Source organism: Saccopteryx bilineata, chromosome 3 (genome assembly GCF_036850765.1).
Source record: "Saccopteryx bilineata isolate mSacBil1 chromosome 3, mSacBil1_pri_phased_curated, whole genome shotgun sequence".
Taxonomy (NCBI): domain Eukaryota; kingdom Metazoa; phylum Chordata; class Mammalia; order Chiroptera; family Emballonuridae; genus Saccopteryx; species Saccopteryx bilineata.
The window spans coordinates 10,396,036-10,424,032 of record NC_089492.1 but is presented as its reverse complement, the minus strand read 5'-3'; the positions used below and the strand labels follow the sequence as shown (position 1 = coordinate 10,424,032).

Genomic DNA, 27,997 nt, shown 5'->3' with positions numbered 1-27,997 from the left:
TGTCATCATGGTCATTGTCTGGCTTATAAGGCCCTAGTGGGTGATGGCTAGGTTTAGGAAATGCCCTATCTGGGCACGAGGAGGTGGCCAGGACCTGCCAGCCCCACTCCACACCCCAGGAGGAAGGCAGTCTAGCCACCAAGAGCAGGAGAGACTCATGCCTTTTAAGCCTCGAGACTGGGTGTGATCCCCAGAAAGTGTGGACAGAGAGGAGAGTCCACTGGATTCTTCAAGAGATTTTGAAACCGTGTGTGTGTGTGTGTGTGTGTAATATTTAGTGAGCACTTACTATGGGCCAGGCATCCTTTCACTGGATGCTGTCTCGTCTTAACACCAGAGCCATCTGTCGCCTTATTTGTTCTGGAAGTTTGAGAAATGATCCCAACGGAGCCACCTGTTTGTCTGACTGTGTTTTGCAATCCCTGTGTCTCGGCACCTCCGGTGTTCTGAGCAGCAGGATGGCATCCAGCCGTTCCTTCTCCTGTGTCCGAGATGGATTGTTCCAGCATCTTCCGTTCAGGCCCCTGTGCGTTCCCCTAACCTCTAGCCTCTGGAAGCCATTTAGTGTCTCTTGATACCGAGGAATTCTATTTATTCAGACAGATGGAGCCTCCTTACCGGCCAGTGTTGGTAAAAATAGTCCTGCCGCCCAAGGGACAGGGTCACTGAACTCAGTGACTGGACAGGCGTTCGCTGTGAATAATGGAAAGTGCAGGCTCATGGTGAGGAGTTCCCCTCACCCTTTGTTCCTTGTTTTCTTTGTGAGGCGGAGTGTTGAACCCATATTTTCCTAGAACTGTGTAGGTGGGTTGCTGGGGACAATTGATTTTTAGGGAAGTATTGTTTCTCTGGATGTGGAAATCCTGAAGCAAAGAATAACATTGAGCAAGAGTCGGCCCGATGACTAGACCCGGGCTAATTACGGCGCCCTGTGTTTGGGCCACTGTGTCGTATGAGGCGTGACTTCTGCCTGGGGTGGATTGTGCTCTGGACCCAGGGTGACCCTAGGAGCCTTGTTCCAGCCACATGTCCAATGGGTCACCTGCTTCCTGAGGCTGTGACTGATGCTACGTGAGAAGAGCTGTCGCCTCACAGGTAGAAGGGACGCAGGTCTTGATCGAGCTGTTGCTCCCCCACCCTGGCACTCTGTGTGGCCTTGGGCAGGGCTCCTCACCTTCCTGACAGCAGCGCCTTCCTCCGTGACGAGCTTGGGCAGGCGGGAGCTGGTCTCTGTGGGGTGACTGTGGCCAGCGGGCACCTGCCTGCCCTGAAGGAGGGGCAGCCCGCCCTCTGCGCCCGGCCAGCTGCTGGCTTACGTGGGGCCGGACTGCCTAGTTCGTTTCTGGACTTTGTCATGTGTGGCAGCTCCTGCACGGCAGAGGTGGGCAGCACAGTCAGAAATATCTGCAGTGTCCTGTGGGTAACAGCTGTAGCCGGACCAGCGTCCACAGGCTTTTGGTTTGAAATCAGTGTGACTGCATCGTTCTTCATGGGGGTCACAGGCTGGGGGCCGGGAGGTGCGGGAAGCTCATCTGATTTATTTTGTCTTGAAACTAGTACAAGTGTGTTCTTTTAATTAATTAACTCATTTATTTACTTTAAAATTTTTATTGAATATATTGGAGTGACATTGCTGAATGAAATGATATAGGTTTCAGGTGTACAACCCACAGCACGTCATCCGTATGTCGTGGGGTGTGTGCACCACCCCAAGTCAGGCCTCCTTCCATCACCCCTGCCCCCCGTCCGTCCTGCGCTCCCTTCCCCGGCCCCTTCCCTTCCCTCTGGCTGTCACCGTGCTGCTGTCTGTCTGTGTCTGTCGTTTCTGTTTCTTTGCTTCTTCCCTCCCCCCTTTCCTCCCCCCACCCCCTCCCCTCTGACGGCCGTCAGTCTGTTCTCTGTCTGTGAGTCAGTTTCTACTTTGTTAGTTGGTTTTGTCCGTTAGAGTCCACATATAAGTGAAATCGGACGGTACTTGTCTTTCTCTGACTGGCTTATTTAGCATAATGCTCTCCGAGTCCGTCCCTGCTGTCGCACAAGGTAAGGCTTCCCTCGTTTTCACAGCCCAGTCGCATAGATTAAAGAGCTGTGGTGCGTGGACAGTACAAGGATTTTCAAGGACATGGGGGAGCAGTGCCAGATGGAGTCCAGGTCACAAGATGGCTGCTGTCTAGAGACTTAGAGGCGGGACATGCCTGTTCCTGAGGCCAGAAGTGTCAGCCGACAGCGCAGGCTGAGCCAGCTCATCTCCTGGAGATGTACCCCCAGGACCAGCCTCAGCCCAGCCCCCGGGCTCAGAGCTGGAGGGAATCGCGTATTTCAACATACTAATTTTTGGCCCTGGCCAGTTGGCTCAGTGGTAGAGCGCTGGCCCAGCGTGTGGATGTCCCGAGTTCAGTTCCAGTCAGGGCACACAAGAGAAGTAACTATCTGCTTCTCTACCCCTCCCCCTTTGCTCTCTCTCCCTCTCTCTTTCTCTCTTTTTCTATCTCCCTCTCCCTCTCCCTCCCACAGCCATGGCCCAATCGGTTCAAGTGCATTGGCCTGGGCACTGAAGATGGCTCTGTAGAGCCTCTGTCTCAGGTGCTAAAAATAACTTGATTGCGAGCATGGCCTCAGATGGGCAGAGTATCGGCCCCAGGCGGGGGTTGCTGGGTGGAGCCTGGTCTGATTGCATGCAGGAGTCTGTCTGTCTAGCTCTTCTTCTGTCACTTGGAAAAATAATTTTCTACTCACCAATCTCGTAGACCTTTTGTGTGTGTCTATATATACATGTGTTATTTTTAAACTACTGTGTAGTAAGTAGTCCATGGCTTTTCTAACTGTTCCACATTAATGGACATTTTGCTTTCACCTATTTCCCTCTTTCATTTCTATTTCCCCTGACGTCACAGAATTTCTTTCTGCACTGATGCGGCACTCCACACCCCCGTCCTGCCCTCCCGTCTTCCTTACCTCCGTCCCTTGCCGCCATCATCTCTGGGTACGTTCACCAAGCATGTGTGTTGTCCCAGCTGCTGCTGCTGGGCGGACGGGCCAGAACCCCGGGGCTTGTCCTCAGAGCTCCGATCCGAGGCCGGAGAGGAAGCCCATTATGGCGACTCCTGGAAGCAGGTTCTACGACCGTCTTTTTAAAGGGGCTCTGGCTGTCCTTCTGGAGTGTGATCAAACTGGCGCTCAGACTTTGGACCAATATTTTCCTGTCTGCTTCCTGGGACCCTCTTGGATGACCTTCGTCGGCTGCCTGCCACTCCCTTGCCCCATGGCTGGGGCTGGGGCTTGTGCAGAACGACCCCAAGGCTGGGTGTGGAAGCGTTCTGTGCCGGAAGCTGGGCCCGGGTATCCCCTGCCTTTCACTCTCTGCACCTTTGCTCCTTTCCTTGGGGGTGTCTTGGCGGTGACCACAGAGCATCACTCGCCAGCCAGTGGGGTCCTAGGAAGGGAAGAATTAGTGTGCAGTGATTCTGAGCCTGGGCTTCAGAGTCCGACTGTTTGCTCTGCTCTGGCAGCCTCAGTCACCTAAACAAGTTACGGTTTTGTCCTGTGTAAAATGGAGGAGTATCCTGTTGTCCTTCTCCAGGAAAATGAGTTTTCCTGGAGAAACACCTAACCTAGCCCTAGAATGGCGCCTGGCATGTAGTAAGTGCTCAGCACACCATGTGGACACACACACACACTCACACACACCCCGTATCCTAGCGGCCTTTCGTGGCCACTCCGTGTAAACAGTGCCCGCCCCATCCAGCTCTCCTCCCCTTCTTTATTCCCTACAGCCCTTGCCACCGTCTGACCCACTTGTTCATATGATTGTGGGCGCTCTGCCCCCAGCCCCTCCTGAGCTCCACAGATGCAGAGCTGCCCGTCCACTTTAAGGTTTTATTCCCTGGAACCCGGGCAGGTGCCTAGTAAACAGTGTGTTGAGCGGATGCGTCTCCAGGCCCAGACTCGGGCACAGAGAGGTCGAGTGACTTGCTCAGGGTCTCCCAGCCACCGCCAGGCAGTGGGTCAGCTTGGACCCAGCGCCTGTTTCCTAAGTTAAGCCAGTGATGCCTCTCTGCTGGCAAAACAACAGCAGCAGTCGCAACAAGGTAACAGGAATCCCAGTGCCTCCAACACGGCAAGGACTCGGTGAATGTCTGTCGAATGAAAGTGATGATGATGATAACGCCCTCAGCGACCGTCCCCTGTCCTAGGACACCCCTTTGAGTTGTACCCCAGCTTTTCTAAGCAATATCCACTCACCCTTGAGCACTAGCTCTCCAATGGAAGATGCCGCCCTGAGAGGCGCAGCGGGGGTGGGGCCCAGCTCCCGGATTAAGGAGTCATGCCCGTCCCCACGGGCTGGGAGGGCACCGGGGTTCTGTGGAAGACATCGAGTTCCTCCTGTGGGTGCCCGTTTCCACGCTGCCGGGAGCGTCTAGAACACGCCCGTGCCTCCCCTGGTCCTGGGTGGGGGCCTGCAGGGATCATGAAGGCAGAAACCGCCTGTTATCTGGGCCTGACCTCATTGTCCTCTGCTTCCCATTTTTTGGCCGAGGACACTGACGGTCAGGGCGGTGTAAACACAGGCCGAGGCTGACCCCAGGCCCGTGAGGTCCCTGGTGCCTGGCCCTGACCCCCTGCTCGGAGCTCTGCCTGGCTGCTGGTCAGTCACCAGATAGGCAGCCGGAAGTGCAGTCTGGGTGCCGTGGCTGATTTTGTTTCTTGTTTGTTCATTGTGGTTGTTACACTGTTTTCTTCCGGTGAGGGGCCTGTGCCTGGGAGAGCTCCGGGGGCAGGGTGCTCTGTCGGCACCCCCACCCTCTTACCCACACTTGGCATTGGTTCCGGCTCCAGGAGACTGTTGCAGGCCACGCGCACGGATGGACGTCTGACCCAGCAGGCCAGGCCAGTGGTCTGTCAGGGCCGCTCTGGCCGGGTGTCGGGGACGTCTTTCCTGGAGGCTTATCCCCCGTGGTGAGACTCAGGCAGGACAACGGCACCGTTACTCCATTGTTCCCAGATAACACCGTCTATCTCAACGTCTCCACAGGGCAGCCTCAGCCGCACCCACCCTCCTGTCCTATCGCTGACCCCACTTGGGCCTGCCCCGCAGAAGGCTTCATGCTGCCTGCCTCCTCCCAGCCCCTCAGCTACGGCACTTGTTGCAGGGGACATTTCTGTCCAGAACTTTCCATGTGCCAATGAGGGCCGAGAGAATGTTAAATAAAAATGCTCTGCTTGCGTCTGACGCTTCGTCGTGGGACCTGCATCTTCCTGCCGGTGCCTCTCAGCCACCTTGTCTGATTGATGAGGGAGTCCTGTCCCTAAGTGCCGTGGGAAGAGGCCGAGGCTCTGAAGGGACGGGACTACTAGTAACAGAGGGGGTTGTGAAAGGACTGTCACCGGCTCAGCCCCTAAGTGACGCTTTTCCCTCCGCAAGTCCCTGCGTGGTTGTGTTTGCTGGTGTGTTACACGCTCCTTGTTTCTGGAGGAGGCCACAGGGGTGTGTCACAATTTTAATGATGCAGGGTTCTTTCAAGTCCACTAGCTCCGTGTGACATCCTGGATGCTGTAAGGTGTCTAGGCACTGCCATCCACTGGCCCGGTGGGTGACGGACGGTGGCCTGGCCAACCCAAGTGGCTTCTGGAGATGACACAGCTCGGGTGGAAACACTTCCCTTCCACCCCGTTTCCCTCTCCTGTTGAATTGGACTCTTCCATCAATGGTTCTTAGAATGGCTTTAATGTTGAAATCCCTGGAGGAATTTAAAAATCTTGCTGCCAGGACCTGACCCCCCAAAGATTCAGCCTGAACTAGTCAGGAGCGGGGCCTGGGTGTTGGGGTTACAGCGCCACCCCCGGTGACTCTAGCAGCATGGAGACCTGCTGTCACAGGTCACCCCCCTCGCAGGGAGGTTGGGAGCTGACGAGAACTTGCCAGCACTGCCTGAACTCTCTTTCGGGTGGGAGTCGCAGCCCTCCTGAAGCCAGCGTCCGCCTGACCTTGCTCCCCCTTGCTCGGTGCGCGGCAGCTCACGCTTCAGAAGAATTGACGGTGCTGAAGGAGGAAGCCAGGGGAGACAGGGGCGCCCCCAAAGCTGTCATGTGGGTGCCCCTACTGTGTGCCGGACACTGTTCTAAACACCTTCCATATCTTTTGTCATTCAGGACACAGTCCACACAGTAGGGCCATGATGCTCCGCTGATAGTACCCCCGTTCCACAGATGACAAGACTGGGTACGGAGCAGACACCAGCTCAAGCTGGCAGGGGCAGCACTGGGATCTGAGACACAGCTGGCTCTGAGGCCACCATTATAACCCCTGTGTCTGTTGCCTCACAGGATGATGGGGGCACCGTGATGGACAGATTCACATGTGGCTGGGGGGTCTGCTTTCACCGGCTGATCACTTGTGGTGGTGCACAGGCCTAGGTCGAGTCTGTCCTGTGACCCCCACGGCATCTGGGAGCAAAAGGCAGACTTCGCGAGGGACACCCTTGGCAGGGGGGTTCTTTCCCACTCCCTGTCACACACGCTGTTACTGCTCTCTGGGGCCCCCTCCCCTGGTGAACTCCTGCTCTCCAATACCCAGCTCAAATAGCTTTGTCTCTGACCTGCGTAAACAGGAAGAGTCAGGGATGCCTTCCTCTGTGTCCCCCACGCTCTGGGTCTCTCCCCCCCCCCGTGATCATGTGGATCACAGCCTTTTTCTCAGTGTCCTGTGCTCTGGAGTCCCTCGCGGAGGGGGGCTCTGCCTTGCTCTTGTCTGCTCTCCCCGTGGCGTCCACCAGGGCTTGGCCGACCTCTCACCTGTAGGACGAGCTCCTTTACCTTGGGTTCCATCTTATTTCGGCCGTGGAGACACAGCCTCCGTATCTTCCGACAACCCGAGGATTTTCTGTTTGTAATGAATGCCTTCCTTCAAGGTACCTCGGGCCACACATTGCATCAGCGGCATTTATGGTGCTTTCCTAGATGTTGGATTTCCTAAAATCCCAGGCTGTGATTTTAGAGGCATTCTGAGCTCCCTGGAAATTTGCCCGTTTCCAGCCTCAGACTCTGCACTCCTGAGCACCTCAATCAGGGCTCAGAAGAAAAACTGGAAAGGTGAGCAGTTCTGGGACCGACATCTTGTGTCGGGTTCAGCTTGGTTCCTAACTCCGCCGCCGTGGGCCAGAGGAGGCAGGGGCGGCAGGAACGGCAGGGACAGGCAGGGACGGTCTCGGAGACCAGGAGAGAGCTGTGCTTGTTCCCTCGTGTGCTTCTGTGGAAGCGCCAGCAGCCGCTGAGCGAGGAGAGGTGAGGCCCCGTTAGGAGGAGAGCCCCTGCCGGGCTCTGCGGGAGGTGGGCACATGGGAGCCCCTGGCCTGTCCGGGCGCCACGGTGAGATGTTGCCATTGCCACAGCGAAGAGGACAGAGATGTCAAGTTGAAAAGATGCGGGGAGAATTCTGAGAATTTATTCTACAGAAATAACATGCACCGGTGCCCGTGATCTGAATTGGATCTTTATCGCAACCTGGTTTGAAATAGCAGATGATGCAACTAGTGATCAATCTACGACATAAAATGCCTGCTTTTCCATCAGAGCACTGGATATGTAAAAAACAAACAAACAAAACCAGGGAAGTGTGACCCAACCTCAGGAGAAAAAATAGTCCACAGAAAACAAAGTAGAATTGTGAGTCAGAGCTGTGCTCACACTGTGTGATCGATTGATTTTTTAAAAACTGCATAGTGTTCTTTAAAGAGGGGTTTAGGTTAACAGAAAAACTGAGCAGGAAGGACCGAGTTCCCCCATACTTCCCTGTCCCTGTGTACGCAGAGCGTCCCTCACTATCAACATCCTCCACCAGAGTGACACGTCTGTTCCCACTGACAAACCTGTTGACTCATCATCACCCCAAGTCCGCACGTCACAGTGGGGGTCACTCTGGCTGTCGTACATTCAGTGGCCAGGTGTAATGCCGCGCGCCGGCCATCGTAGTCTCCTGTGGGTTAGTGTCACCTCCGTAACGGTCCCCTGCGCTCCCCTTACTCATTCCTCCTGACGAGACACAATTTACCTTATTTTTCAGTCCATAAAATGCATTTTCCCCCTCAAAAGCGGAGGAGAAAATACCTGTGCATCTTATGAAGCGAAAAATACGGTGTTTGGTTTTTTTTGGGTTTTTTTTTGTGGCAGAGACAAAGAGAGAGAGAGGGACAGATAGGGACAGACAGATAGGAAGGGAGGCAGGTGAGAAACAGCAATTCTTCATTGTGGCTCCTTAGTTGTTCATTGATTGATTTCTCATATGTGCCTTGATCCGGGGGGCTACAGCAGACCGAGTGACCCCTTGCTCAAGCCAGTGACCTTAGGTCCAAGCTGGTGAGCTTTTGCTCAAGCCAGATGAGCCCGCGCTCAAGCTGGTGACCTCAGGGTCCGAACCTGGGTCCTCTGCATCCCAGTCCGACACTCTATCCACTGCGCTGCTGCCTGGTCAGGCAAAAAATACGGTATTTTATTAAATATTTTAACAAATCATTTGGTTCAGGATATTTTTTTTTATTTTCCTCCTTAAAACCCTAGGTGTGTCTTATGGTCAGGTGCGTCTTAGGGAATGAAAAATACGGTAAGTGCTGCTCAGCTGGGGATTGGTCGATTAAATTGAGATACATCCATAAAATGGTATTTCATCAGCTGTTCATGAGAACTCGTGGCTTTGTGGAGGGAGGGGGATGATCTTGAAGCTACAGGAACTGTCAAAAAGCAATATCGACCTTAACAACTGTTGGGCAGATAAAATATTATGTTCACTTTGTTAAAGATGGCGCTGCCCACATGGAAGCTGTCGCCCAGGTGATGTTAATGTGTGTTGGGGGCGGACTGTGGGCAGGCAGGATCCTTGTAGCCTGGGGCTTGGTTTTGGGATTAAGCCTTTTCCACCCTTTTTGATGTGGGGTGGTACAATCCCATCATGCCCCAGATATGTGATTTTGTATTAGAGACTTCTCTATTTTGTATATTGGATTAAAGGTTTTGATTTCTACACTATAAAATGGGGGCAGACCGGGAGCTTGCTCTCTTGGTTCCTGAGATTATCATTAGAGGAGAGAGCAGAGAGGAGAGCGGAGAAAGGCCACATGGAGGAGGCCAGGAGAAGCAACCAAGATGGCAGAGTGCTGAGGAAGAAGCCAGTTTGTGCAGTTTGTGCAGGGAGAAGGAAGGAGATGGGGAACAGAGGGGATTAAGTCTGGTGAGCTAGAAACCTTTGATTCTAGGAAACTCGGATAAGTCAGTAGCTTTGTGAGCACTGAATGAGTGGGTTTTGGAGCCCAGTGTGTGTTTTTACTTGCCCGCCAGGGGCAAGTTAGGATTAAAGATGATGGCCCACCAGATTTTGGCTCCGTTGTTTCTTTACCGACTGTCCAAATTCACTGTGATCCTGCATGGGCCAGGCGGCTGTGATGGTGGCCGCAGCTACTGGCTTTACAACAACGTCCTGAACAAAAGGGAGCGTAGAACAGTGTGGGGTGGGGGGCGGTCCCCTGTGCTGAGACGCAGCCACCACCTGTGCTTCCTGCGTCCGTGGTGAACACAGTCTCTTGTTCCTGCCTCTTGACTGACAGACCACTTTTGGAGGGTAGAGTCTGGTATGTCCATTGGCAGGGAATTTCCTGAGGCCAAGCCCAGAGCCAGGGTCACAGTACCCTTTCCGTCACTTTCTGAATGCATGAATCAGTGAGCAGAGGGGGGGATTTTCTGTCCCGTGTCTGCTAATCCCCAACGCCTGAGGCTGGAGGGGAGTCTGGAAGTCCCTTCTCCCTCTCCTGGGTACCGTGACCTCCGTTGACTTTCTGTGCTCTTCAAGGCCCCCTCGTTATCCCCTAGGTTACAGAGACTCAAGTAGATGGAGGGCGTTAGTGTGGATTTGAGGTGGACCTTTCAGATGATAATATGTGGCTGATGTCAGTGAAGCCAGGCACACCCGCCTTATTGATTAACTTAGTCATCCGCACCAAGAGACCCCACAGCTGGGATCAGACTTTGGTCAGACAACCCGCTGGTGAGTCAGACCTGAAGGGGATTGAGTCTCTGCTCTGGTGTGGCCGCCCCTGTGACCTTGGCCATGTTACTTAACCTTGCAGAATCTCAATTTCCTGATCCATCGAGGAGTCCAGAAATACTGCTCTTGAGGTTGTCCTGAGGATTCAGTGTGGCCACAAGTGAAAGTGCCCTTTGAGGAAGGAGGAAGGTCAAAGTGCGCACTGTGCGGGGAGATAGAGTGGAGGCCCCCACGGTTCTGGGGTGCCTCGTCCTTCCCGGGGAGAAATCCCAGCTTCCGAATCAGATAGGTCGGATTCGGGTTCTTCCTCTTTCACTCAGTGCACTGCTCTGGGCCGCCCTGGGCCCTCAGCTTAAGCAAATAAATTACCCTGCTCCGCCCTGCTCTGTGTTCTGTGGCCAGCCATATGTTTGAGCTCGATAGAGATTCTTATCGGCCCGATAATATTACCCAGCAAGGGATGACATTTCTTATCGGAGGCCCTGCGGGATCAGAGACACCAGCTCTTTCCGGGGAAGCCAGGCCTCCAAGGGCAGGGCTGGCAGGGCGGGCGGGGGAGGGCTGGGCCCCCGGGGTGGGCAGCCCAGGCTGCAGTGGGCATCAGCTGCCCTGCTCTCTGATGGCAGCCGTTCCCAGTGGCCTGCGTTGTAGGCAGTGGGCCATTCTGAGGTTTGTAGGTAAGAAGGAGGCTGGGCGGAGCCGTGGAGTGGGGATGAGGAAGGAAGCAGGAGCCCGTAGGGCTGGGCCTGCCTCGGGGGGAGGCAGAGCGTGCTCTGTGTGTGCAGGGAGGCGGGCGGGTCCCGTGCTGCAGGTTGGTCTCCGCCGCAGGGGTCTGCAGAGTGGAGGCAGCCAAGGCCAGGCACCCACAAGCCCAGCCGTGGGAGTCACGGTGAGGTGCCCGGTATCCTTCGTGCCCCCTCCAGACGTTCCCCCATTCTTCTCTGCTCTGTGCCCAGGCAGCCAGCCTGCGTGGATGCAACAGGGTGTGGATGTCACAGCGAGCGAGCTCCCGGGCCCCCTCGCGTCTGTTTGGGAATCGCGGGCCGGATGGGGGCAAGGTCAGGACCTCCATTCTGCTCCCTCTCCGCCGGGTCCCTGACTGACACAGGCCAGGTGTAGGCGGAGGACTCCGTGTGCGGATCCTGATTGCGCGGATCCTGATTGCGCGGATCCTGATTGCGCGGATCCTGATTGCGCACGCGCTCGCTCTGGGACATTGGGCAAGTTGTAGAACCTCTGTGCGCCTCAGCGTCTCCGCCCGTAGCGTGGGGTGATGTCACTCTTCCCGCCGTCCCTCACCGCCACTCTGGGGTCTCTCTGGTCTCTGTGCCTCTCTCTTGCCGTGAAGACCCTGGAGGGAGGGGCCCTGCCGGGCCCACCGGGGCCTGTCAGAGGCCACCGCTCACGGCCAGGGAAGCCCCAGGGTCGGCGGAAGGGACGGGAGTGACCACATGATTTGGGTACTGCGACTGCTGTTGGGGACACGTGCTCGGGCCTCTTGCCCCTCTAACTTTTGGGAAGTCCTGCCCTGCCCGTCCCGCTCTCACGTGGTAGTTTTGCTGTCGTCAGGAGGGGAAGGAGAAGCCCCTTTCTCCTCTCCCTGGATACCTTCCAGCCAGAGGCCCTGCCTCCGAGCCCTGCCCTGGTCCCCACTTCCCGTCTCCCTCCGTCTCCCCCTCCGCCTCAGGCCGGAGCCTCATGCTGGGTGTGCTGAGATGTCCTGTCCCTCAGCTCTCCTCCCGATGGTCAATTCTGAGAGCACAGCGTTGACCCCGCCCTCTCTACTCAAAAGCAGTCTGACTTAGCGTGGCATATGAGGCCCCCTCGAATGCCACCCTGCCCGCTCTTGATCCCATCCTGGTCACCTGAACTTCTCATCGGCGTCCACCTGCTAAGCTCATCGTGGCCCCGACTTGTGAACCGACCACTGTTGTTCTTCTCGGACTTCTGTCTTCCTCTCTTCTCCGTCAGGGGCCCAGGGAAGCTTTGGAAGCTTGGCTTTATTGTGTTGCACAGGTGTGGCGTTTTTCACACACCAGAGGCCAAGACCTCCATCCGCAGGAAGATCGGGACTCGCCGTGTCGCGCCGTGTGCTTCCATGGAGGTCTGGGGCCGCTGAGGCCGCGGCGTCTCCGAGCCATGTCTGTGGGTGCACGGTGGCGTTGTCTCCAGCCTTGGGTCTCTCACCTGGGGGACAGTGAGAGGTAGTCCCGTCTGTCGTCCAAGCGGGCCTCCCAAGGGCTTTGTTTCCCTGACCGTGTTTGTCCCTTGGTCCTGGCTGGACAGGAGGCAGTGCGTAAGACAGGAAGGGGCTGAGGTCAGTTTCCTCGCTGGCTCTGGAGCAGACCAGAGGCTCTTTGGGATACCGATAATGCCGCTGATTAATTATCACAACAAGTCTCCTGTTGTCCTCACTGTCGGCTGGTGTAACCCCCCGCACGGGGGTCTGACCGGAGGGCAGCGGTAAGGCCAGGCCAGGCCACCAGCCCGTATCTCCACATGCCCAGCTGGTTCCGTCCCTGCGTTGGACAGGTCCCTCTGATCTTCCTGCGTACAATGGGCTGCAGGGAAAAAGAAACTTCCTGGCCTGAGTGATACCCATTGGAAGGAAGCAGCTGGCTCTGATGGGGTGAAGAAGCAAGCCCAGGGGCGGTGATAACCTCCTGCTAGTCTGAGTCGTTCATTAACTGGGGGGAGGGGGCGCAGGGGCCAGCTGGGTGGCTGCAGATGACGTTCAGAGGTGGTGGAGAGTGTGGCTTCCTCCAAATGTGGGCTCCATTGTGGGGCCAGGAGGAGAGGAGCCGGGTTTGGGGGTTCTCAGGTTTGGAGGTTCCATCAGCGGCTTGGTGTGTTGCCGCAGAGTGAGATAACGCACTCTGTCCCTGGGTTCTTTATGGTGGCAACGTGGGGATCGCTGGGCTTTCCCCCCAGGCTTGAGCCTGACCTGTGGCGGCGCAGTGGATAAAGCGTCGACCTGGAACGCTGAGGTCACCGGTTCGCAACCTTGGGCTTGCCCGGTCAAGGCACATGCAAGAAGCAACTGCCAAGTTGATGCTTCCCACTCCGCCCCCCCTCCCTTTCTCTCTCTCTCTCTCTCTCTCTCTCTCTTCTCTTTCTAAAATCAATAAGTAACATCTTAGAAAAGAAAAGGAGGTGCTTAAGAGGAAGCTGAAGAGAATCATAGAAAGGAGTGGACAGTAGTTTGGAGCTCACCAAGCTTACATGGAAGCTGGGACCCAGAGGGGTGAAGGTGTCCAAGGTCACACGGCCGGCTGTGAGTGAGGCCAGGTCCTGAACATCCCCGATTTTCCTCCTCGTCCAGTGGATGTTCCCTGCCACCGTCCTTGTCCCTGTCATCTGTTGATGGGAGCTCCAGTGGTCGGTGTCAGCCAGGCTGGTTGACTTTGCACTCCGGGTTTATTCCTGAGTGGCTTCAGTGTGGCTGAAGCCACACATTTTAGGGCCCCACCCCAACCCCCAGTTCAGCTGACAGCCTCTGACTGCAGGTCTCATTTATTTTGCCAACTGTGGGATCCATAATGGAAATCATAACTGTGGGTGGGAATGTGGGGGTTTGGGCTAAGTGGCACCCAGTGGGGGAAATGCTGTGTGACGGTGACTGGCAGATGTCAGCTTGGCTAGATGGTGGCCCTGTTGGTTCTGTTCCTCTGGAGAAACCTGGTCAGAAATACATGCAGCCTTTAGAATGGGATGGGTCGAGGTCCAAATCCAAGAACTGCCTCTGCTTAAGTTATTTACTTACTTCACTGGGCTTCAGTTTCTCCGTCAGGAAAATGGACATAATGTGAACCCCTGCCAAGCAGATGGCAGTAAAGACTAAACAGGATGTAATGTAAAGCAGCTGATACACTGCCTGGCACAGCGCACACCAAGTTGTCTTGGCTACGGTGTAATTCAGTGGTCCCCAACCTTTTTTAGGCCACGGACCGGTTTAATGTCAGAAAATATTTTTATGGACCGGCCTTTAGGTCTGGGATGGTTAAATGTATCACGAGACCAAGACAAGCATCAAGAGTGAGTCTTAGACGGATATAACAGAGGGAATCTGGTCATTTTTTAAAATAAAACATCGTTCAGACTTAAATATAAATAAAATGGAAATAATGTAAGTTATTTATTCTTTCTCTGTGGACCAGGTACCAAATGGCCCACAGACCAGTACCGTTCCATGGCCCAGGGGTTGGGGACCACTGGTGTAATTCATACTTGTCTGCAACCGATGGAGGCGCATGGATTAGTTACTCTGATTTGCTGCCCCCCCCACACACAAACACACACACACTCAGTGGTTCTAAACAAGGACTGCTTATTTTCTCGTAGTTGTGTAGGGTGGCTGGGTGTTCCGGGCAGTTCTTCTCCACTCGGAGCCGTCTGGAGGCAGTGGTGGCCACACTCACGGGCCACTCTGCTGAGGCCACGCGGCCAAGGTGGCTTTGCTTATAGATTGATTTTTTTTTAGAGAGAGAGGAGTGAGAGAGAGAGACAGAGAGAGAGAGAGAAGGGGGAGGAGCAGGAAGCATCAACTCCCATATGTGCCTTGACCAGGCAAGCCCAAGGTTTCGAACCGGCGACCTCAGTGTTCCAGGTCGACGCTTTATCCCACTGCGCCACGACAGGTCAGGCCAAATATTTTATTGATTGATTTTTTTTTTTTAGAGAGAGAGGAGTGAGAGAGAGAGACAGAGAGATTTTTTTTTTTTTTAATTTTTTTTTTTTTAAATTTTTTTTTATATTTTATTTATTAATTTTTAGAGAGAGAGGAGAGAGAGAGAGAGAAGGGGAGGGAGGAGCAGGAAGCATCAACTCCCATATGTGCCTTGACCGGGCAAGCCCAAGGTTTCGAACCGGCAACCTCAGTGTTCCAGGTCGACGCTTTATCCCACTGCGCCACCACAGGTCAGGCGGCTTTGCTTATACATCAGGTTCCTCAGTGGGGGTGACGGCGGTGGCGAGGGGTCTCTCTTTCACCCGTGGTCTAGAGCCCGACCTGTTCAGGACGGCAGCTGCATCTCGAGTGGACAATGTGGAGCCTGCGGGCTGGGCACGGCCGTCCCTTCCCATTCTGCTGGCCAGGCTGCCGCCGGCCCGCCCAGCCCGCATTCGGAGGCAGGAGAACCCAACCCCGCTCTCAGTGGGAGAGATGGGAAGAACTGTCGGCACAGGTCACTGACGCAGGCCCCTGCCAGACGCAGGTCACTTCCATGTTTGTGACTCTCAGTCTCTACTCTCTCTGACCTCTTGGGTTGTCTGCTACGGGGCCAGGGACTCCGGAGCCGGCCCGTCCTGTTTCACCTCCTTCCTCTGCCAGTAGCCGGCTGGGTGACCGTAGGCGGGTTTCTGGTTCTCCGCATGCCTTGGGCTCTTCCTCAGGACAATGGGCAGTACTAGTGCTAGGAGGAGAGCGTGCGTGTGCATATGCAGGCCTGCATGCATGCATGTGTACACATACACATGTGCACGTGTATATATGTGAATAGGTGTGTATGCATAGGTACATGCATAAATATAAACGTGTTTATTTGTGTGTATACATGGATGTGTACATGTAAACGCACATGTTTATATACTATATGTGTGTGTACATTTATACACCCACCTATGTATATATAAATTCAGTGCTTAGCTCATAAAGATAGCTCACTTGTTTTACAGCCTGCAGGGAAGTCCCAGCCTCGCCCTGGGCCTGGTCCCAATGTTTTGCAGAGAGTTCTAACGTTGGACCCGAGAGCTGGGGCCCAGCTGGGTCTTGCGCCGAGGCCTTCCAAGGCCAGGGTCTGCTGCCTGCTGCGTCACAGGAGGGTTCCCACGCCTGTCCTTGGGAAGCATCGAAAGGATCAGGGCGGCCTGGTGAGATAGACTCTCCCGGAGCCCCAGCCCTGGCCTCCCGGAACAGGGAGACCTAGCGTCAGCACTCAGCCGGCTGCTCAGGGGTTATCTGGGTGCAAGGCCCCTCCGCCCTAGAGTCAGTCCTCAACCACTGCTCGGGGGTTATCTGGGTGCAAGGCCCCTCCGCCCGCTGCTGCTCTCGGCCCGGCTCCAGGCCGCCCGGGGCCGCCTCCAGCGGCTGCAGCCTCGCTGTCCGCCGAAGGTGTTTTCTTTCCCTCCCGGGAACACCTAATTCATTCTACTCACGCTCACCCAGGATTCACAGGGCCCGTTCTCAGGCTTGGGTTTTCGGTCTCATTTCGCTTTCCCACATCACTGAGAGACAGTATCCTCGCCTTACCTTTCCCAGGCAGAGCTGAGGTCAGGGTGAGCTCTGGGTGGCCAGACCACCCTGGGCCTCCCTCCCGTTCACCATGGGCTGATTCCCCCTCCCCCCAAAGGTACAACTTCTGGGCAACATGACCTCAGTGCTTTGTTAGTTTCCTGAGTCTTTCCACCAAGAAAAAGCAATTGCTGTTTGTTGAACATGTATGCTATGTCAGTATATTGCTCTAAGTATTACCTGCAGGCAAGATATTATTTCCCTGAAACTAGGAGATAATACAGAGTTTACAAACAGGCACAGAGCCGGAGTTCAAACCCTTGTCTGCCTAACCGGAATGCCTTTCTCTTTCTACTCTCTGATGACAGCTGTAGTAAGATCTCTTTTTTCAAGGCTGTAGGACCTGAATACTTCCCTGTACCAGAGGTGAACAAATCTTGCAGAGAAAATGTTTTCCCATTTCAATGTGCAGACTGTCTTTGGGTTATAAACACGTTTTGGAAAGTCAGAGCGGCGGCCCCGTGCTGGCCGGGTTGGAAAGGACAGAAGGCGTGAGTCCGGCTGGGGCGCGGCGCTGGGAGTCACGCTGCTCACTGCCTTCTGTCCAGTCCTCGGTCGTAAACATGTTTTCCACCCCACGCTCTGGCATCCGTCATGACTTCAATTCCAGGGTTTTAACCCTTGGAGAAAGGGGTTCGGATCTGGGCATCCAGTCACCCTGGTGGTGTGGGCAGGGCTGTGCCATTGCCCAGTGCCCTCCGAACCTTAGCCCACCTTCCCAGCGCCCTGGCGAGGGTACCTGCTTGGCAGATGAGGAAAACAAAGGTTTAGGTGTAGAGCTAGCAGCCTCGCTTTAAACCAGGGGTCCCCAAACTGCGGCCCGCGGGCCGCATGCGTCCCCCTGAGGCCATTTATCCGGCCCCCGCCGCACTTCCAGAAGAGGCACCTCTTTCATTGGTGGTCAGTGAGCGGAGCATAGTTCCCATTGAAATACTGGTCAGTTTGTTGATTTAAATTTACTTGTTCTTTATTTTAAATATTGTATTTGTTTCCGTTTTGTTTTTTTACTTTAAAATAAGATATGTGCAGTGTGCATAGGGATTTGTTCATAGTTTTTTTTATAGTCTGGCCCTCCAACGGTCTGAGGGACAGTGAACTGGCCCCCTGTGTAAAAAGTTTGGGGACCCCTGCTTTAAACCTAAACACCAGCCTCATCATGGCTACCAGGAGCCCTTCTGTTTAAGAGCTTGTTAGCTGAGTGTAGTCGAGGGTGTACTGAAATTATAGGAAGAGAGGACTCTGTTCTCTATGAGCATACGGTCCCCTGTGCCCGTGTCGGAGAAGAGCTGACCACTGAGTGCGCCAAGGTGGGTACCTGACCGCTTCCCCACAGAACAGGAGCTCTCTGCCTCACCGGCCTCCACTGTTCCATCCGTCACCCTGTCCTCGGCTTGTAGTGGCCTCTCCCTAAGGATGCATTCCACGTTACCGGTCAGACTGCCCTGGGAGCGTGGCCCTCCCGTCTGGGTACCAGCCGTCCTGCACCTCTTCTTATACAGCACTAAGTTTCTCTTCCAGAAAAATCTCTAAATCCAGACAAAAGGAAGAAGCCACACACACCTCTGTGGTCACTCAGAGGTGACTAACTAAACGGAAGGATGGCTGTACATGCTCTTGTCATCGTTGGTCGTGTCCACGTTAGCTTGTAGAGAGCTGTCTCACTGACTATGTGAGAGCCGTCTTCCCACACGAGCATCTGCTCCGCCCCACTGGATGGCGCGGACATGGGGCATGGGGCACCCCATCCTTCAGAGACAGGGTGCTGCGCCCCTTTCTCTGAAGTCTGAATCCCACTGTCACAAACAGTGCTTCTGTGATTTTCTTTGTGACTGTCGCTCTCTTCTATTAGATGGCATTCCCGTAAAATAGAGTGGCCGAGGCAAGGACCACTGAGGCTACACCTGGCTGCTTTCCCCTTCAGGAAGTTTGGACCGGTCCCTCCTTCCACCACCATCTCCTGAGCTTTCCGTGCCCGGGAAGCCGGGAGAACGTCCGCTTTCCAGCCTCTTTCTTTGGCACGTGGGCACAGCAGCAGACGCCTGGCTTCTCAGCCTGTGTCCCCTCCCTGTGGACTGTGGGATGCCCCTTTGTGCCCCTTCCCGCCCTCGGTTTCTGTAACACACGTCTCCAGTGAACTCAGTCATGATCTGTCGTGTTAGCTGAACCTGAGTGGGTCTGGTTCCCCGGTGGGCCCTGGTGGCCAGTCCGGGGCATTACAGTGGTCAGAAGCAAGGGCTCACGAGAGACCTCGGTCTACTGTGGCTCAGCCACGTTCTTCACCGGAGTCTCGGCTTTCTCACTTGAGTTATCACGTTGCCTGCCTTATGCAATGGTGGAGAGGTTTAATTGAGATACCGCACATGAAGGGCGCAGCACGGGTGAACACGCGACCCGGAGTTGTTACGGGATGTTGGTGAGTGCTGACTCTGTGGGTACTGGGTGCTGGTGAGTGCTGACTCTGTGGTTACTAGGTGCTGGTGAGTGCTGACTCTGTGGGTACTGGGTGCTGGTGAGTGCTGACTCTGACTCTGTGGTTACTAGGTGCTGGTGAGTGCTGACTCTGTGGGTACTGGGTGCTGGTGAGTGCTGACTCTGTGGTTACTGGGTGCTCGTGAGTGCTGACTCTGGTTCCTGGGTGCTGGTGAGTGCCGACTCTGTGGGTACTGGGTGCTGGTGAGTGCTGACTCTGGGTACTGGGTGCTGGTGAGTGCTGACTCTGTGGGTACTGGGTGCTGGTGAGTGCTGACTCTGTGGTTACTAGGTGCTGGTGAGTGCTGACTCTGTGGTTACTAGGTGCTGGTGAGTGCTGACTCTGTGGGTACTGGGTGCTCGTGAGTGCTGACTCTGTGGGTACTAGGTGCTGGTGAGTGCTGACTCTGTGGGTACTGGGTGCTGGTGAGTGCTGACTCTGTGGTTACTGGGTGCTCGTGAGTGCTGACTCTGTGGGTACTAGGTGCTGGTGAGTGCTGACTCTGTGGGTACTAGGTGCTGGTGAGTGCTGACTCTGTGGTTACTGGGTGCTCGTGAGTGCTGACTCTGGTTACTGGGTGCTGGTGAGTGCCGACTCTGTGGGTACTGGGTGCTGGTGAGTGCTGACTCTGGGTACTGGGTGCTGGTGAGTGCTGACTCTGTGGTTACTGGGTGCTCGTGAGTGCTGACTCTGCCTGGCGCTTCTCCGAGCGCTTTACTTCAAAAGGAGAATTATATTTTGTGATAGATGAAAATTACATGGGATGAAAGTTTGGTGTTTATAAATAAAGTTTTATTGGAAGACAGCATGCCCTTTCGTTATGCATAATTTGGGGCAGCTTTCACGCTGCCGTGCATAGATGAATAGCTGGGACAGACGTGGGCTGATGCCCACGTATTTACTCTCTGGTCCTCTACAGAAAGTTTGCTGCCTCTGGGTTCCAGGTATGAGCTCATCGGATCTTGCATAGAGCCGCTGTCATGGTCACCATCTCCATCGTCCACATGGGGAAGTGTGAGGTACAGACAGGGTAAGAAATTGGCCTGAGGTCACACACGGCTTGGAAGTGGTAAAGATGGGGTTTGCTTCCCAGAGTTGAGGTTCCTCATGGTTCCACACTGGGGCAACGTGTTGGTCTTTGCAGCTCAGGGACATGAGGCAGGAAGAGGTGAAGTCATGCATTCACGAGTGGTAGGATCAGGGTTTAGAAGCAGTTCTGGGGGCTCAGTGTTCTTGGCCTTTTCTGTCATAATGGGCTGTTCCCACCCCTCCAGGCTCCAAGGATCACCTGCTAACCACAGGACCTAGCATGTGGAGGCATTCAACGTGTCCTTAACAGTGTAGGCACTGAGAGCAGGGAGCCCTGGTGACAAGACGAGATGTGGTTATGCGCTTTCTCCTGAATGTGAACTTCGTAAATGTTCGTGGGAGGAATAAATGGATCTGGTGAACAATTTGGACTCTGGAGACAGAATAGGGGCCTCTGGGAAAATCAGCAAATCCCATGACCTTGTCATGGGAAGGAGACCTTCCTGGATACCAGTTATGCTCCGCAGGGGGCACGGGGCATCTTCAGTTAAAATTCTACTGAAGGAAACTGGTTGTACACGCATCACAGCTGGCTCTCCTTTTGTCGATTCTGGATGTTTGGTTTCTCTAAATAACTTTATTGAGATTTAACTCGCATAACAAACGATTTACCCATCTTAGAACATTTTCACACCTCATAGAAAAGTCTGTACCTTTCAGCTGTTGCCTTCCCCCCACTTCCTGCCAGTTCGAAACAACCTGTAATCTACTTTCTGGTGCCATGGATTTGCCTATTGTGGACGTTTCACATAAATGGAATCGCGCAACATGCGGTCTTACAGGCCTGGCTGCTTTCGCGTAGCCTGACGCGTCCAAGGTTCATCCGCGGTGCCGCGGTCTCCGTCCCTTTTACGTATTACCCCTTTCTGTGCCTGAAGACTGCTCCCTTCCGGGGATAGAACACTGCAGTTTTGTTTCTTCCAACCTCAGGTGATAGACAGCAGGAAGTTTCCGTTCTTGGGTCGTTACGAATAATGCTGGTCTGAACATTTACATAGAAGATTTTGTGCGGGTGCGTGTTTTCGTTTTCCTGGGTAGGTGTGCCTGGGCGCGGAATTGCGGGTCGTAGGGGAAGGGTAAGTGTGCCTGGGAGCGGAATTGCTGAGTCGTGGGGGAAGGGTAGGTGCTCCTGAGAGCGGAATTGCTGAGTCTGGGGGAAGGTTAGGTGTGCTTGGGAGCGGAATTGCTGAGTCTGGGGGAAGGGTAGGTGCTCCTGGGAGCGGAATTGCTGAGTCGCGGGCGAAGGGTAGGTGCTCCTGAGAGCGGAATTGCTGAGTCTGGGGGAAGGTTAAGTGTGCTTGGGAGCGGAATTGCTGAGTCGTGGGGGAAGGGTAGGTGCTCCTGGGAGCGGAATTGCTGAGTCCTGGGGGAAGGGTAGGTGCTCCTGGGAGCGGAATTGCTGAGTCTGGGGGAAGGGTAGGTGCTCCTGGGAGCGGAATTGCTGAGTTGTGGGGGAAGGGTAGGTGCTCCTTGGAGCGGAATTGCTGAGTCTTGGGGGAAGGGTAGGTGCTCCTGGGAGCGGAATTGCTGAGTCGTGGGGGAAGGGTAGGTGCTCCTGGGAGCGGAATTGCTGAGTCGTGGGGGAAGGGTAGGTGCTCCTTGGAGCGGAATTGCTGAGTCCTGGGGGAAGGGTAGGTGCTCCTGGGAGCGGAATTGCTGAGTCCTGGGGGAAGGGTAGGTGCTCCTGGGAGCGGAATTGCTGAGTCTGGGGGAAGGGTAGGTGCTCCTGGGAGCGGAATTGCTGAGTTGTGGGGGAAGGGTAGGTGCTCCTTGGAGTGGAATTGCTGAGTCGTGGGGGAAGGGTAGGTGTGCCTGGGAGCGGATTGCTGAGTCATGGGGGAAGGGTAGGTATGCCCGGGAGTGGAATTGCTGAGTCGTGGGGGAAGGGTAGGTGTGCCTGGGAGCGGAATTGCTGAGTCGTGGGGGAAGGGTAGGTGTGCCTGGGAGCGGAATTGCTGAGTCGTGGGGGAAGGGTAGGTGTGCCTGGGAGCGGAATTGCTGAGTTGTGGGGGAAGGGTAGGTGCTCCTGGGAGCGGAATTGCTGAGTTGTGGGGGAAGGGTAGGTGTGCCTGGGAGCGGAATTGCTGAGTTGTGGGGGAAGGGTAGGTGTGCCTGGGAGCGGAATTGCTGAGTTGTGGGGGAAGGGTAGGTGTGCCTGGGAGCAGAATTGCTGAGTCGTGGGGGAAGGGTAGGTGTGCCTGGGAGCGGAATTGCTGAGTCCTGGGGGAAGGGTAGGTGTGCCTGGGAGCGGAATTGCTGAGTCCTGGGGGAAGGGTAGGTGTGCCTGGGAGCGGAATTGCTGAGTCCTGGGGGAAGGGTAGGTGTGCCTGGGAGCGGGATTGCTGAGTCCTGGGGGAAGGGTAGGTGTGCCTGGGAGCGGGATTGCTGAGTCCTGGGGGAAGGGTAGGTGCGCCTGGGAGCGGAATTGCTGAGTCCTGGGGGAAGGGTAGGTGCGCCCGGGAGCGGAATTGCTGAGTCTTGGGGGAAGGGTAGGTGCGCCTGGGAGCGGAATTGCTGAGTCCTGGGGGAAGGGTAGGTGTGCCTGGGAGCGGAATTGCTGAGTCGTGGGGGAAGGGTAGGTGTGCCTGGGAGCGGAATTGCTGAGTCGTGGGGGAAGGGTAGGTGTGCCTGGGAGCGGAATTGCTGAGTCGTGGGGGAAGGGTAGGTGTGCCTGGGAGCGGAATTGCTGAGTCGTGGGGGAAGGGTAGGTGTGCCTGGGAGCGGAATTGCTGAGTTGTGGGGGAAGGGTAGGTGCTCCTGGGAGCGGAATTGCTGAGTCCTGGGGGAAGGGTAGGTGCTCCTGGGAGCAGAATTGCTGAGTCGTGGGGGAAGGGTAGGTGTGCCTGGGAGTGGAATTGCGGAGTCCTGGGGGAACCGATGCAGAGCTTTCTGCGGCCGTCCAGATGGGTTTCCCGAGACCCTGTGCCGTCCTTCATCCCACCAGGAACTGCTTGTTCCTGCTCATCACTCCCACTCCTCCCGGAGCACCACCTGACTCCATTTCTGTGGGTGTTTAGGGAATGCCGAATTCATCAGCGGTGCCAGGGGGCCGCAGGGCGGAGGGCAGAGACGACGACGGGAAAGGCACGGGCACTGTCCGGGTGAGGGACGTGTTTGTTGTGTGTCAGCAGTTCGGTGTCTTTGGTATAAGCCTTTGTCAGAACTCATCAAACCCTCCTTCACTTAAGATCAGGACATTTCACTATGGGTTGATTATGCCGAAATTAAAGGGAAAAACATACAAGTTAAAAAACGAAACACAGGTGGGGGGGAGAAAAACCAACTATAAGTGATCTCATGATGACTCACCTTGCCCCCCTCTCCCTGGAAAGAGGGCCTGTGTGCCTGGCAGGCCAGGCCAAGTACAAATCTTTTAATTGATGTGATTAGCCGCGTCTCAGTAGGGAGCCTCGTTACCAGCAAGGGGGAGGAAAAGGAGGTGATCTTTCATTGTCCCAAGTAGGGGATGCCTGGAAGGGGCCTGGGGGGCAGGGGGGCTCCGGGAGGTCTGATCCCAGGCCTCCTGCACAGTGGGGCTGCATGTTCCTTCGGCATTAAGATACAATTAAAATAAAATATATTTTCTCAATTGCTACAAAACTTATTCTCCATTTTCATCTGTGGGGAGGAGAAAGCCAACCGAAGGCTGCAGGCTGTGTCCTCTCCCAGAGCCCGGCATTTGGACAGAACGCTCTTTAACCTTTCCTAAATGACTTAGTAGCTGATGAACGGACAACAGGAAACAAACAAACAAACAAACAAACAAACAAAAGGTCAAAGGGTTGCTCCCTCTACCTTAGAGTCTGTGAACAAATTCCACGGTTTGACATAAATTCACAGCAGATCAGGGCTGGGCAAGCATCACTAATGACCCACGTACTAACATCAGTATTTTAAAATTTTTGATAAATTGCAAAGCTTGCATCATTTTATTTGTAGGCTAGGAAGAAAAACAAAACATGTTTTTGGCTAGAAAAAAAAGCCTATAAGTATAAACAACACAATTATATAATTATTTGGAGGAAGATGTGATTGCCTGTGTGCGTGCGTGTGTGTCCCCCCCCCCCCCCCCTCGCTTCTTGCTTAGCTGTGATTTCGGTGCTTTAGTATTTCCAGTGATTATTTACTGCTTGTGGAATACATAGTTTGTTAAGAACTTACTTAACTTACTTTGGTTCTCTCAGCGGTCGGAGAGACCAGCTTCCACGGGCTTCCCTTTCTCTAGAGCAGGCTCCCCTCCCGTCAGCCGTGCCCCCCCCCCCCCCCCCCGGTATGGACTATAAGGCCACCCCGCATAGAGCGTTGAACGTGAACTTTGGGGTTGGCTAGGTCAGGGTTTGCTCCTAGGATGTTGAGGAGGTCACAGATCTTTTCTGTGTCTTGGCGTCCTCAGCCGAAGCATGAACTGATGACCCTCTCCGGGATGGACTGTTGGGAAACGTGCGCTGGGAAAGTCGGCACGGTACCTGGCCCTTCTTCCCGGCTCCTTCGTTCCCACTGCACTTTAGCCCAGCCGTACCTTCCTGGCACCTGGTCGCACTCAGCATGCTGGTCTAGACGCCTTCTGGTGGCTGGGCTGCATCCCTAACCATGGCAGGAACTTACACACCTCTGCACAAAACGTTCAGTGTGGGTCTGTGTGCACACACACTCAGCCGGTAAGGAACACTTTGTGTGTGCGGCTCGACGTTAAACAAAACTTTCCTCCCGTGGATGAGTTGAGACTGCCAGCTGCTGGAACCAGTTATCTGTCACAAACCGAAGGTGGGACAGATTGCAACAAACACCTGGGTGACGGCACTCTTTCTGTTCCTCCCTGTAGCACGGTCGCTGGCCACGGTGGCTTCTGTCTTTACGCACTGTGCCCGTCGTGTTGGAAACGGTCTCTTCCTGCAAATCACAATAGTTGAGTGCTCTCCCCGGCCGAATGTGAGTATCGTTTTATTCTTTCTTTCTTTTTCTTTTTTTGTCCAGGTCTGGGGGAGGGGCCCAGCAGATGGTGAGTCAGGGTTTTGAAGTTTGTTTACGCTGGTGAAACATGCCGGGGTGGACGGGTGGGTGCACGGGGCAGAAGAGAGTTGCAGGCATGCAAAACAGGGGCCTTGCTGCTGTGACCTCTGTTTCGCCTTCTTCCTCCGGCAGCCTTGCCTCCCCAGCCCCTGGGCTTGGCTTCTTTTTATGGCAGTGGTTTTCAAACCTCAGCTTGCAAAGGGTCACCTGGGAAGGTTGATATAATACAGGTTCTTGAGCTCCCCCACCAGCAGTTCTAACTCATTGGCTCTGGGCGGGGCCTGGAAAAATGGCATTTTTGCCAAGACATCTCAGGTAGGTCCATTTGACCAGGAAGGCACTAGATGCAAAGTGCCTGGGGCCTAGCAGGGTTTCACAAACAAGTGTGAGCCCAGATACAATGATCAGTTTCAAACTATGCAAACAAAACTGAAAAATTGAACTAGTGATACACGTTTACATAACTTTATAGCAACTTGTCAGGTGCAGCTCAACTTTTTCAGTCACACAGGAATTCTTTGTAAAGTAGGACCTGGGTAGGTTTAAAGTATATATTTGCTAGGCTCTATGCCAGGTCTAGGAAGGTCCGGAAAACACCCTAAGACCACGGACCCAGCTTTGAGAAATAAAGGCCTGGAGGATTTCTTGTTTTAAGCATTTCAACCTGGAAGGGCCCTTAGAAATGTTCTTCTTCAGTGCTTAGGCTTTGTGATGAGGGAGAGTGAGGCCTAGAAGGAGCATGACTTGCTCAATTTCTCACAGCAAGTTTCTAGAAGAGTCCGGATTAAGTGCACAGCGTTTATAACTCATATGCGCATGCACAAGTGTGCAAGGGCTTGTTACACACTTCCTCTACACCCGCATTCTCTTCCCCATCTCTCTCTCACCCCGAGAGCAGAGGACCAAGGTCGAGGGGCTCTCAGGGCGGCCACCACTAAGCAATGGGCCTTGCACATGACAAAGCCCGTCTTCAGCCTCGTGCCTTGCAGAGGAAGAAGGGCTGAGTCTCTCACTTGAAACGGGGTCATGAAAAGCAGGCAGACTTCTCAGCAGCCGTTGAGCACCTACTATGTGCTGAGCATTGTGCAAAGACAGTGGGGACAGCAGGGCATAAAGCTGACGACGCCCCTGCTCTCAGGGAGCTTACATCTGTTCACTCGTCCATTCTGTCTTCTGAGCATCTTACGTGTGCCCAGCGCTCTGAACAAGGCAAGTATGGAGCTGAGGTTCTAGTGGGGGAGACAGGCAGGAAGCAAGATGACAGAGCCACACACGAGGGAGACGTTTCAGATGCGCCAAGGCCTAGGGGAAGATACGGTGAGGACGAGAAGGGGGCCGGGTGCAGGGCCTGCTGGGGCCAGGGCGGCACGCACCCCGGCTGAAGAGCGTCTCTCCCTGCACACAGAGCGTCTCTCCCTGCACACGGAGCAGCGGCCCTGCCAGCCGCCACCCCACCTGGAAGGCCGAGAAAGGTGTTGGAACGTAGGTTATCTTTGGGTTTAGAGGCCTCTCGGAGTGGCACGTCTTTGTAATAGTCAGGTGCTCCTGTTACTATCAGAGCCGGTGTTTACTTATTGGCTGCTGATTCTGTGCTGGAAACGACCTTATTGCTTTACCTGCGTGTTCTCCCTTAGTCGTCCCAGCCTTGCGGTGAGGTCGGCGGTGCTGTTCGTATCGTGGCAGTTTACAGCTAAGGAAACTGAGGCGCAGGAGTCTGACTTGCTCAGGGTCGCACGGCTAAGGAGCATGGAGCCAGGAGGCCCACCCAGGCAGCTTGCCTGCAGAGCCCCCTGGGCCCATCCGCGGAGCCAGGGCTTCTGGAAGTGCTGCTGTGCTCCCGTAGGAACTGTGAGCACGTCCCTGCGATGTGTGTGGGGGTCACGGGCCACACAGACAGCTCCACTCTTCACTATCTGGGCATCTCCAGCTCCTGGAGCCCAGCATTTCTCAGTAAGATGGGAGTAAGGGACCTGCCTCACGGGGTGTTCAAGAGTCCAGCGGAAATGGCAATATTTTAGGGTGTTCGGCACTCAGTGAAAGTCCTGACATTTTAAACATAAACTCTTGCTGGCTGAATGAATGAATGATAAATTCCACATTCCCTGAGAAGTGTTGCACTGAAGCTTTTTATTTTTAACTTTGTTGTTTTCTGACTCTGTGCCTTCTGGAATTAGGATGGTACCTGCTTGCCTACCGTGAGCAGTTCTGGCCGTGGGCAGTGAGCCCGAGTGTCATGCCATTGCTGGCCTCCTCCACGCTGGAATGTTAGCAAGTGACCCTCCAGAGGCCTCTCTCTCTCTCTCTCTCTCTTTCTCTCCATGTCTCTCACCCTGGGCCTAGCAGTGCCCCTGTCAGCTGGTATGGATGGTGATAGCTCTGAGTGTAATCTCTGGTTGACCGTGATGGACATATAACTTGAATGAGTAATTAATTTTAATTGTTTTACCCGCTGAAATTTGAGAATACATGTTAGTGCAGCATAATACTTGCAGCTCCTGACTGATGCAACCTGCAGGGCAGAGAGGTTTGAACTGTCACCCGGGATTGATTGGCAGGGTCTGCCTGGAGTCCAGAGTAGCCAGACATTCTGAGGCCCCATCAGGGCTCTGATAGATCGGTGATGTCTGCCATGTGCATGCAGGTGAGACTGGAAGCTCAGGCACCGTTTGCTTCTCTCTGCGCTGTAACTCCTAGAGGAGGTCCTACCCGGGTTCTTTCTCCAGTGCAGGTGAGGGCCTCCCCCGGACCCGTCTCCCCATACAGTTCTCTCATTGGCTGCCCTGCTCCCGATAGCCCTCCCCCCCCCCCCCCCGTCTCCCCATACAGTTCTCTCATTGGCTGCCCTGCTCCCGATAGCCCCCCCTCCCCCCCCCCGTCTCCCCATACGTTCTCTCATTGGCTGCCCTGCTCCCGATAGCCCTCCCTCCTCTGTTCCCAGCATGCACGGCCCTCAACCTTCTGGACCTAACACAGCCTCCCAGGACCCCCACTGGCCGCCGAGCAAGGGTCCCCCTTGCCCGCTGCAGGCTTTGATCACCGCTCCCCTTCTCCTCCTACTAAATTCTGCCCACTCACCTGCCATCCACCTGTTTGGCCATTTTTTCAAGTC

General features: G+C 54.7%; 1 long non-coding RNA gene across 9 annotated transcripts in view; it reads left to right on the top strand.

Moving 5' to 3' along the window:
* Nucleotides 1-27,997, top strand: part of LOC136329469 (uncharacterized) — a 353,394-nt gene that overhangs the window by 187,129 nt on the left and 138,268 nt on the right. For 6 of the 9 annotated variants that reach the window (XR_010730210.1, XR_010730204.1, XR_010730209.1 and 3 more), the window contains 2 exons: nucleotides 24,701-24,807; nucleotides 27,530-27,616. This is a non-coding gene — a long non-coding RNA (uncharacterized lncRNA). The remainder of the gene's footprint in view (nucleotides 1-24,700; nucleotides 24,808-27,529; nucleotides 27,617-27,997) is intronic. The other 3 variants (XR_010730205.1, XR_010730208.1, XR_010730202.1) reach the window with 1 other exon arrangement.